This window comes from Chenopodium album, chromosome 19, assembly GCF_948465745.1.
Source record: "Chenopodium album chromosome 19, dcCheAlbu1.1, whole genome shotgun sequence".
NCBI lineage: Eukaryota > Viridiplantae > Streptophyta > Magnoliopsida > Caryophyllales > Amaranthaceae > Chenopodium > Chenopodium album.
The window spans coordinates 19,998,033-20,009,955 of NC_137852.1; positions in this window are offsets into that span (position 1 = coordinate 19,998,033).

An 11,923-nucleotide genomic window follows, 5' to 3' on the forward strand; every position below is an offset into this window, starting at 1 on the left:
TCCTTTGTATATATATAGTTATTTCCTTCTATTTTTGTGAGAAGTTTTTCATAATAGAATTTGATTATATTCTTAGCTTAGTTGAGAGCTTCTCTCTCTAGATCTAGGAATTAGTTTTAGGAGTAGATTTTAGAGAGAGAAAGTGAAGAATTTCAATGGTGATTGAGAGATTGAAGATTCAATGGTGACAATTGTATTGGAGATCTACTCTATTATCAATGAGCATTTCTAAACTCTATCTCATTTATTGTTTTGTTTAGTATCCATGTTTGGATTGTTTGATTTTGATTGGATTTTGATGATTTGATGATTGATGTTTCATTAAAGTAATTGTTCTTGTTTGATTGTTGATTCTTTGATTGTTGATTGTTGATTGTTGATTTCTTTTGTTGTTTGTTGAATTGATGATGTTGCTAGAGTAGTTGTTTGGTTAGAGATTTGGTGAAACTTATATTATGTAATGGATTGATGTAAATTGGGGATTTTGATGGAGTTGATGATGTGATTAAATTGGTTAATTGATTATGTGCATGTGTGTGTTTGATTTAGGCTTGATCACCCTAGTTATTCACACTAGATTGCATTGTAAGTTCACATTGATACGGACCATTGATTTGTTGCTTGCATTTACCCGATTGAGGTGTCTTGTGATGTTTCCTAGCTAGAGTTTATCGTAGTTGATGCTAGTTAGACCTCTAGGAGAATAGCTTGATATGCTTTTTTGGTTGCATAATTGATCTTCCCTCACATTGCTTGACTTAGTCAACTTCCTAAACCAATTTGCATTGTTCATTGCTATTATAAGTGAATCCTAGTCCCTAGTATTTTATTTGTTTGGTTTCTTTGTCATAGTAGTTGTTAGTGTCCTCTTTTACCCTTCGTCTTCGACCTAGCTTAGGCACATAATTGAAAGCACTTAGACATAACCGTTCCTTTGGGTTCGACCCTTGACTTACCTCTATACTTGTATTTAGGTTTGTTGAGTGTTTATAAATTTTGTTTGGCTTAGGAGGATTAGTCCAACGACCTAATTTTCCCACGTCATTAAGAATTTAACAAGGTAGCACTATATAAACATATTTGGATAATCTATTGTTATTTTGTATTTGAATTTACATCATACATGCAATAAAAAAAAACGCTTGAAATCAAAATACGTTTCACATTGCTTCCTTTGCACACGTGTTTTGTAATCAATATTATTATATTTCACGTAAGTCAACGATTTGAAAAACTATTATTTCATAATTTTTATTGTGCATTGTAGACTTACATATATTAAGATTGTTTTGGGCTTATTCTTCCAATAGCACAAATACATCAAAAATCAACACTCAATTGTAACGTAACATCAAACACTATAGGACTTCCATGTTTATAATTTACAATAGCCCCTTCATAAATTTGTACATCATAGTAATCAACCACGGCAGCAACTCCATTCTTGATAAAACATTGCATAAGCTTGTCATCAGATGCCTTTGGTATATATATACAAAAAAATTAAAACAAAAATCAAAACTGCACTTAATGTCATTATTGATTTCAACTTCTCATTTTGACTTTAAATGTAAAATATAAGGTACCCATAACTCTTAAACTAATTAATTATGTTTAAGATGCTATTAAAGAAGCACTAAATAAATGTATTTGGATTATTTACTATTATTTTGTGTTTAACATTGCATGTATGGATTGAAATCCCATAATATTATGTGAGCTAGTAAGTTAAAAACTTAGATAATCATTTTTTAATGGTTTTCAATATATTTTAACTATTCCATGTTTTATATATATTGATTTAATTTTTGTGTTACTATTAATTTCATTGAACATAGAGTTACAATTTGTAAGTAGCTATCTATTGTGTTATGTAAAAAGAAATGTTATCTATTGTGTTACCATTTGTATAGAAAGCTATAAATTGTTATAATGAATAAAATTTATTAGCTAAGTAATATTATAATTAACAATTATGAGTGAGTATTACATATGTAACCTTGCATAGCAAATTGGATATATTAAGATGCAGGTATACGTTATTTGCAGTTTGTCAAGTGGAATATAACATAATGCAATCTTCATATAGATTATTATATCTATTTTCAACATAATTCAATTGTCATTATGGCTAGTATGACTCTTGGAAAAGAATCTTGAACATAAGCTTTGCTTCAGCTTCAGAAAATGAAATATTGCCTAAGTCTTTTCTTGTCAAAGCTGTATTTAACTATATTTAATGTTATACACTTCACTAGCAATGTTATAGTATCATAAATAGCATGGTATGTTATCATATATAAATCAGCAATTGAATTTTGACTATAAGCTAAGTATAAGTACATACAATAGTAATCTGATCACATTTAGATGGCAAATTTTACACCCATGTTTACAATATGTTACCAAGGAGATCAAGAAGATAAGCTGGTAAGAAATATGCATTCTTAAGCTGCTGTTGTTGTTATTATTCTAAGAAATACAGCTTTATGTCTGTAATTTGGTTTATGTAATTTCTGTATGTTTCTCTTTGATCTTTGATAGTTTGATAATTTACGTTGTTGTGTTGCTAATGCATGTCCGTTTTCAGCGTATTCCTGATGAATTCAGTAACATGTTATATGATGGTGACAAAGGTGTTAGCTTGCAAGTGCATGGTGACTCTAAAATTTGGCAAACTACTATGGCACATGAAGAGGATAATGATGATTGGGTTACTGTGTTAAGAGATGGCTGGATCAATTTTGTTAGAGGTAATGGGATAAATGGTGATGATTGCTTAAAATTTACATATGTAGGGAATAGCTCTTTCACTGTGCAGATTCTAAGGCCACCGAGAAGCAAAAACATAGGTTATTCTAGAGCTACCAAGAGCAGTAGTGGATTGAGTAAGAGACGTGGGCGTAAACTTGCTTACCATGACAAATCAGCAAAGATGATTGAGACCAATGAGTGGATTGATGACCTTGCACGTAGCTGTCAAGAGCCACATTTTAAATTCATCTTCACTCCAGCTTACCTTAATAAAGGAGTAATTGTATTTTTTATTAATTAATATAAGTATTAATTATATTAGTATATATGTTATATCCTATTTAGTCTTTAAATTGGGGAAGAAACCCTGTTGACATTGCTATTTATGCTTGCAGAATATTCCTGTTGACTTTGCTAATTACTGGTTCACTTATTTTGGTGAATTAACTAATGTGCTGCTTCAGAATTTTGAAGATCAATTTCCTCCTAAGTTGAAGGTTGTGAAGAAGGATGGCCTGGTGACTAAGTGTGAACTAATAAGTGGTGTTAGGGAATTCACTGATGAATAAAATGTTCAAAAAGATGAAGGTGCACTAATCAAGTATCAAGGAGGCAATCCTGCAGTTTTTGATGTAGACCTTGTGCTAGTATAAGCCATCGAAAAATGCACTTAGGTAGGACATAATTAGAGTACTATAATGGTTTAAACTTAATGTAGGTGTTTGTAATGTTAACTTGGATATGATGGAAATAAACAGTAAGTGTTAATTACTGGTTCTGGCAAAGCTTGTAGGTTAGTATAAGGCAGTGGCATGTCAACATATTCCCTATATGTAATTAGAAAGTTATATTACAAGTATTAGAAGATTATGTGGAACATTCTGTTGTAATGAGTGCTTACTCCGACATTCAAACTGTAAAGTGCGAGATCAACAGTTTTAAAATAATGATATTTAGTTGTTATTTGGGAGATATGCATTTAGATCATAGCAGTTTGGAAATAAGCTGTTTAATAAGCACAAAAAAAAAAAAAAAAAAAAAAGAATTTTCAAAGCTGGCTGAATAAAAAATCACGGTGCATTGACAAATTAGAACACTTCATTAAACCATGAAATAAGGATAATATCAGCACAAGTGATGATGAGCTTTTCTAGCAGAAGTTTAGGTACTTATAAATATAGAAAAGCAACATAACAGAATCTAAAACGTAACCAATTAGCAACATTAGAGGAGTTCAAAATGACACCACACTTAGGGAATAGGCAAGGATTTGAAATAAGTGCTGAAAATATAGCATTGTTGCAAAAGGTGTCAAGTGGGAACACATCAAAAATGACCAGATGGTCAATCCCAAAGAAGGGTGTTCCTACCAGAAGCCCAATGTCTAAGCAGCTGGAACTTTACTCAAGTAAAACAGATTTCACCACCCATTTCAGATAGCCAACCCTCTGCACCAGTTGGACTAACTTCAAGCCTAATAGGCTTTTCTTTGAAACCAGCAGCTATGGTTTCAAACTTAGGCCACTCCGTCATCTGCACATGAAACCACCGGTGTTAAGTAGTAAATAGCATACAATGATATTAAAGATAGTATTGCAATGTAGGAATGACATATTCTATATTTGAAATAAATTCCTTTATCTTCTTCTACACAAGTTCCGTATCTTTAAGGCTAAGCAAGGTTTCACATTGTTTCCCATATTCACCACGTATTATAAGGAATAACCCATCGGTTGTCAAGAGTAGCACCACGTATCCTTACATGTTCTCCTGTATTCCGTCTTTTATACAATTGAAAGCCATCTTCATTAGTTGTGGTTTCTTATAAATAGGATTTAGGGTAGTTATATTTACAAACAAATAAACATCATCTCTAATTTTCTTTTTCATGCATCCACAATTAGGGTGTAAACTACCACAAGGGCCATGCATCATATGCTTCAAGACAATTTTGTGCAATTCTAGAGAATCAATTGTAGGAATTTCTACACTTACAAACTTATCATAATCTGAAGGACCAGCAAGTTTATACCCATGATCTAAGATAATAAGAAACTGAGCATGTGGTAGGCCTCTTTTCTGGAACTCAACAACATATACCATGGCTGCCACCTTTCCAAAAACCTTTTCTTCTGTTATCTGTTTTTTCAAAGCAATCAACTTTGCTCTAAAAAGACGAGCAACAACATCTCGACGGTCAGCTGCAACTTCTCCCTCAGAAAGCTCAGCTGCTATTTCTGGCCATCTAGCATTACATGTCATCGTAACAAAGAGCTCTGGCCTCCCAAATCGCTGCCCAAGAGCCATAACATTTAAGTATCGCTTCTTCATATCACGAGGTCCACCAATGAAGGTTGGTGGTAAAATAACACGCCGACCAACATTGCTAGCACTTTTCTCACCATCCTCAACAATATCCAGAATATCCTGATATAAATCTGCTCGTATTGTTTGTTGATTTTTCTGGAAAAAATAAAGTCTTGTGTTTTCAATCTTGGCATACATATCAACAATGTATTGTTCAAAGCATCGGCCCCCACGAAGAAGCATGTTCCCTGGCCTAATCTTTAGCTTGTATGCATAATATTCCCTGGGAGAATATGCCTTTTAGAGCTCCCTAACAAGTCTGCTGCACTTGTGTATTGAAATAAAACATCAAATTAGAATTCAGATGCAACACTACAACTATATGACACTCAATTAGTAAAGGAATTTGCTTGAAACTAACTGCTCACGTTTTGTTTCTTCTTCTATGACAGTCTCTTCTGAGTGCACAACACATGAATCAATAGGGTCGACATCCATTAAGTCCTAATGCTGTGAATTCTAATAAGTCTTCTGCATACCTTAAGTCCACCCACATTCACCATATGGGAATAGAAGAGGATATTGTAGTGGATCATAGCATCCATAATAATGATATATCCGATAAAGGACATTGGACTTGCCTGTCACAACAGTATATGGACTACTGTAATCACTAGAAGACATATTGCCTGGCCATATAGCTGCTACTTCATCAGTGGATGGCGCATTATACACTCGCTAATCTAATATTGTGCTCTTGTTAATGGCTATTTGTGTAGAATGAGTTATGGTTAGCTCTCTTAATGATCTGAAAAAACGAGCATATGGGTTTGCATTTGTGACACGCATCAAAATCTCAACTATGTCCCTTTTGACCTCACGAAAAAGTGTTTGTTCTATGTTTAGACCCAAATTGTGCATCATAAAAATTCACGTGCAAGTATTTAGGCACCTCATTTTCTGGTAACAAATCAGGCAAGTTGTGATAAATCTGACCATGCAGTAAGAAGACATAGATTCCCTTGTGAGTCCTTGCATTATAATCGCCACCAAGAGAGCAAAACGCAAATAAATTATTAAACATGCAAGAACACTTCCTGAAATGCAATGCACTCTCATCCTGAGATGTAAAGAGCCGATAAAGTTCTACGGGCAAAGCATTTGTAGCAATTTGAATACTTCCATTCCCACAACAAATATGAAGCCATTCATACTGGAATTTTTTATCCCTACACTTCAGGCAATAATGTACAGCCTCCATGCTGTAATTTTTTAGCCCTACACTTCAGGCAATAGCGTACAGCCTCCAACTGTAAAAGAGCCAGTGGAAGGGACTGACCAATAGCAGCAGCTGGTTCTTCTGCACAACATCACTTTTAAAATCAGAACTGTACAATACGTATGTAACAACAAACAGAACAATAAGCCAACACAAGCTTACTCTTCTTTTTTTGAGTCGGAGCTTTATTCACTTTTGGTTTAGGTTGAGTTTTTTTTTTTTTACCATTCCTTCGCACACCCTGTGCACTACTTTCACCAAATTCACTAAAAACACAACCATGAACAAAGTGAAGAGCCAAACATAATTAATTTCCAAATAAAATAAAGGCAACAGGATATGTAGTTGTCCTAACCTAATTGAATTGGTTTTTTAAAGTCCATCTATTCTCTCTAAATAAGTTACAACAACTATCACTACCTCTGTTTAAAAAAATACATTAGATACCTCAAATAGATCATAGCAAATTCAAAATTATCATAAGAACAACATGATTACTGTCTTATTTTGGAAGAATCGGTTTATGAGCTGTATTTGGCACTGTCTTAGTCTGACTGCTGATCATTTGTGATTGCTTTGCACCAGTGTTGATGACAGTACTTGATTCAAAACCATAAACTATTAACATGTGTACAACCAACAAAAAAAAAATACACATACTCTAAAAACCTCCTCCCAACCTGATTTTACGAACTTGAAGAGACCCAACAGCACGTGAACGTATGCTAGCACGCTGTCTCACATAACCTCCACCTTTCTAAAACATATATGTAATTAACCCTAACAAAGCATTAGGATCAACACTCTACATTGCAGTGAAATCTCCTACATAGTAATCTAATGGTTCTTGTGAACACATCTATTTGCTAATATGTAAAATCCATTTTTGCTACTTAACATTCTGAATATATGCTTGGCAGTTCACTAAGTTATTCTAAACAAACATAATTCCTTTCAAACAGATAACCATATTAAACTAAGGGAAAAAAAAGAGAAAACCATGCTCACCATCTTACTCCACAAAAGGGTGTTTAGATTTTGTCTTTGACCCTCCCTTAGTTTGGCTACTGCTGTTACGTTTTTTGTTTGCATTATTGCCAGCCCTTGGCTTAGTTTCACCACTGCCCTTACTTGCCTTCTTTGCACCACCGCCAGCTACCTCACTAAATGCACAACCATAACCTATGAACATGTAAACATCTAACAGCAACAAGCACATTATTGATAACCCCCAACCTGTTTTTATCTGGCTCCAAAAGTGCACTAATAGCACGTGATTGCTTGCTAGCACGCTGCCTCACATTAGTTCCACTGTCTCTAAACTTATCTATAATGAACCCGTACATTACATCAGGTCCAATAATATTCGTCGCAATGCTTGCTTTCAAACAATCGTCTCATCTTCTAACCAAAGTTATGGTTTCTTATAAAATTATTTTAAAACAGTAACCCACACAAAACATGCTAAACACATACCCATATCAGAGGTCACTAAGCCAGTAATTTGGAAGGATACAAAGTAACAAAAGCTTGTATGCTGCAACATATTATAGGCTGAAGTTATTAAAGTATGTAAGCACATTGTGAAGAAACAAATAGATGCAGGCTGATAATAGTAAGCAAACACCAAAGAAAAACTAAAAAGATAAACAAATAACATTTCATTCTAAAACTGATAAACGTTAAATGTTCCTACCCAAAGCTAAACGTTACATACCATGACACAACATTACAAGAAGAGCAAAAACATTCTGGAACTAATTCAGCAAGAGGAAGCTGAAAACCAAATTAAGACTCAGAAAGCTTAAACTGATAAACCAAAAACCACTAAGCCCCTACCAAGCTAATTAAAGCCTACTAAACCAGACTACATCTTCCTACGCTTAAACACAACTTCTAAGTTTTCAGGGACTGAAACAAATAAACCATCAGGAATTGGAACAGAACGCTGAACAGCACGTTCACCAAACAAAGATGAGGCCTAAGGCTTACGGGGAGCTGCTGGAGGTAAGGCAGGAGTTGGAATCTGATGATAACAAGATTGGGTATCAAGCAATCATCCCCACCAATATAGGGAGCTAGATGCAAATCCCCTTGCTTCTCAATGACACGCTCCCTAACTAACTTGTAGCTCTCCCTAGACAATGCACACTAGATACCAGAATACGCGCCTCTGCCATAATTCAAATCAATTATGTTCACATTGTAACAAATACGCAAAAACTGAATAGCTCATTTTGCAGCATCTTGCTTTGCAGCCTTGCAACTACCAACCAACTGGCTGTAAATACACTACATACTCATGCTACCAGGAGGATACACAGTCAACCAAGCAACCCACTTAGCTGCAACAAGCTCAGCCACTTCAATTACAGAAACCCTTGCCTTAGTTGCAACAGAAACAACACGAAGCACATCAATGTAATCAATGCATATGTATTTGTCACCATGTGGCCTAATTGGTGGGACAGGCCATTTGTTCTTTTTTTAAGGCTTAGGCTTATTTAATGAGTCAGCGGCTATACGCTTCATCTCATAAAGGAAAGCACAGAGATCAAGCCTATACATGGCCTCGGAACTTAGATCATGTATCTGCAGTCCATACTCTGCTCGCAAGAAGCGAATAGCTTGTTCAGCAGCATTTTCCCGAGAGGCATCAAGAGTAACAACAGGACCACCCTAAAAAAATATAAGGAGAAAGAACATAGGCAGTAACCAAGGTAAGGCTCACAGCATTCCCAATAACACTAGTCAAACGGTAAGTAGGGGCTGCCAGCTTCAAGAATCCAATAACCTGATTCAGCAAGCACTGAAACGAAATGGTAACTTTCAATGATTCTGGCCTCATTATCTGTGTGCATAACCAATATAGACCATCAGAACCTAAGAGCGACAGCGCACTATGACAGCAAGCTACGGTACCTGCCTATCACTCTTAACATCCTACCAAACCTTACAAATGTACCTATTCCATGACAAAAGCTATTGTTACTGTGCCCCCCCCCCCCCCCCCCACAAACAACTTCAAAGGCAGATAAAATATAAACTAAACTGACAACAGAAAGAATACACTATCTTAACATCCTTAAAACACCAAATAGCACAGCTCTACACAACAACCAACACTAAGAGGCAAACACACATATGGAACAACTAGAGCATAGACGCAAAACAACAGCATTGAAAATCAACACACTCAGCCATAGAAACACATGCATAAACCAAACAACAATATATCAACAAAAAACTCCAAATAATACAATTTTAAAATGTAAATAAGATAATAAGCACTTACAACAAATTGTACAACACAAACAATCCACAACACTCGGTCACAACCTACAGCAGAAATCAAAACAAAGTCAGAATAAAAATAAGCTAATCACCCAAAACATTAGCACCATTAATCACTATCGACAAGCAGTAATAGCAAGCCATCAACAAACATCCAATTAATCTAAAACCAATATTACATTTTAACATAATTTGGCCACAATAATAATATATTATCCCAAACACCTGATCAACAAAGCTAATAAGATAGAAATACATTCAAACCTAACATAAACACTTAAACTTTTTAAATCATAATACTACATTATCTAATATTTTCTTTCTTTTTATTGTTCCTCAACTGTATTATATCCATTCCTAAAAAGGATGTTTTTATTCTATGCAACCTATTATCATCAAATGATGCTACTCAAAATTATAGCAACATTGACATTATGAAATTTCAAGCACCAAAACATGAAAAACAATTTAAAGGTATGACTGTAATAATTTCAGCCACAAAATTACTCCCATCAATCTAACCAAGAAACAATTTTATCAATCCACACAATACAATCCATGGGTTATCAATAGATTTGTCCTGATCTTTGTATATAATGTCCAGTGTTGTTTTGTCAAGGTTTAGTACAATATTTTGGTGATACAATCCATTGCAATTATGCATACAAATGAGGCAGGCCTTATATTAATTTCTGTAGATTTAATGAAATTTAAACCAGCAAACCACTTACAAAAATAAGCTAATTAAGCTTCTCACCTATTCCTACTCCACTCCTTATGTGTTTCTAGCTCAATAAAAACAATCCTACAAGACCCTTTATATAGTCCAGAATTGAACACATAAACCTGCCAGCCAAAGAGTTCTTTAAGAGGTATTAAGCATCATTACCCACACCGTCAAACAACAGCATGCGCAGTCACCTTTAAATCCCCTGGGCAAGAGATTGAGCTGAGCTGATCATTGTAATATCCAAGTAACAACCTTTTAACCACCAGACAATAGACTGCAACCCAATTTTCACACTAACAAACAACATTATTGAAAGGAATGGTGTCCTACGAACAAGTGTATTATTCTGATAGCGGGTTCAGAATTATTATAAAGCTAATATATTTAGTAAGTTCAAGTGATTGGAATGCTTGGGTGGAGGCCGCTTTCGATCAATAATTTTAATGCATAATTAATATTACAGCTTAATCTTGATTGAACCCTTCGGGTCATACCCAAGCAAATTAACGAACCGACTCGACGAATTAATTCAAAAGAAATTAATTCGTCACCCGAGTATTAAATATTTAGACGTAGGTAATTCGAGCTTCGAGCGTCGAAACCGAGCGTCGGAAATCGAGTCAAAAATATTAAGTGACAAGACGCGCAAAATAATAATAAATCACCAATATTCCCAAAATACTCCTATCATCGGAGTGCCACGAGCATCCGGATGCTAGGGGCAAAAATATTCTAGCATAGGCGGCTAACATGTGCACCATGCCGAGCAAAGGGTGGCTGGCTTGTGCGTGCTAGCACACCACAGCTAGCAGTCAAGAGCCGCAGGCTAGCACCAGCTAGCAGCCACATGCGCACCAAGGCAGTAGCTGCTAGCAGCCCGCACATGATGTGCGCGGCATGCTAGCAGCAGCCCACACTTGGATGCGTGGCTTGCTAGTCACAGCAGCAGCCCACATCATCGAGTGCGGGGCTGGGCTTTGGCAGGGCTACAGCTGGGCCTAAGGGTCGAGTTGTAGGGCTGAAGCATGTGGGAGTATATGGGAAGCAAGTGGGGTGAGGGACATGTGGCACAAGGAGAGTATTGAGCCGGGAGCAAGTATGGTCCCCTACTCTCCATGTGGTCCTCACCACCCTTTACATATGATAGTGCCACTTGTAGATTTATTATTAGTTTGCATATTTGTTTTAATTTGACTTGATGGGATTGAAATTCCCACTCTTAATCTCCTCTATAAATACCCACCTTGGGATTTGAAGAAGAGTGCTTGAGTAGGAGTTCAATAGAGCATTGCATTTTGGCAAAAACTCTTAAACTCATATCATACTCAGGTTTTGGTCTGACCTCGCTAACTCCGAGGTAGCGGACCTAAAAGTCGGAGTTCGTCTTTTGTGGATGGATTACCGTGGGAGGCTCGCGTATTATCGGAGCTGGAGCTTTCAAGTTCGAGCCTGTGTGTATGGGTGAAGCACGCTTCAAAGGTAAATTCTGATTTTACCCTTTTGTGATTTTTGTTATGCTTTATGGTTTTATTAATTGCGACTGGTTCCTTGGGTCGGGG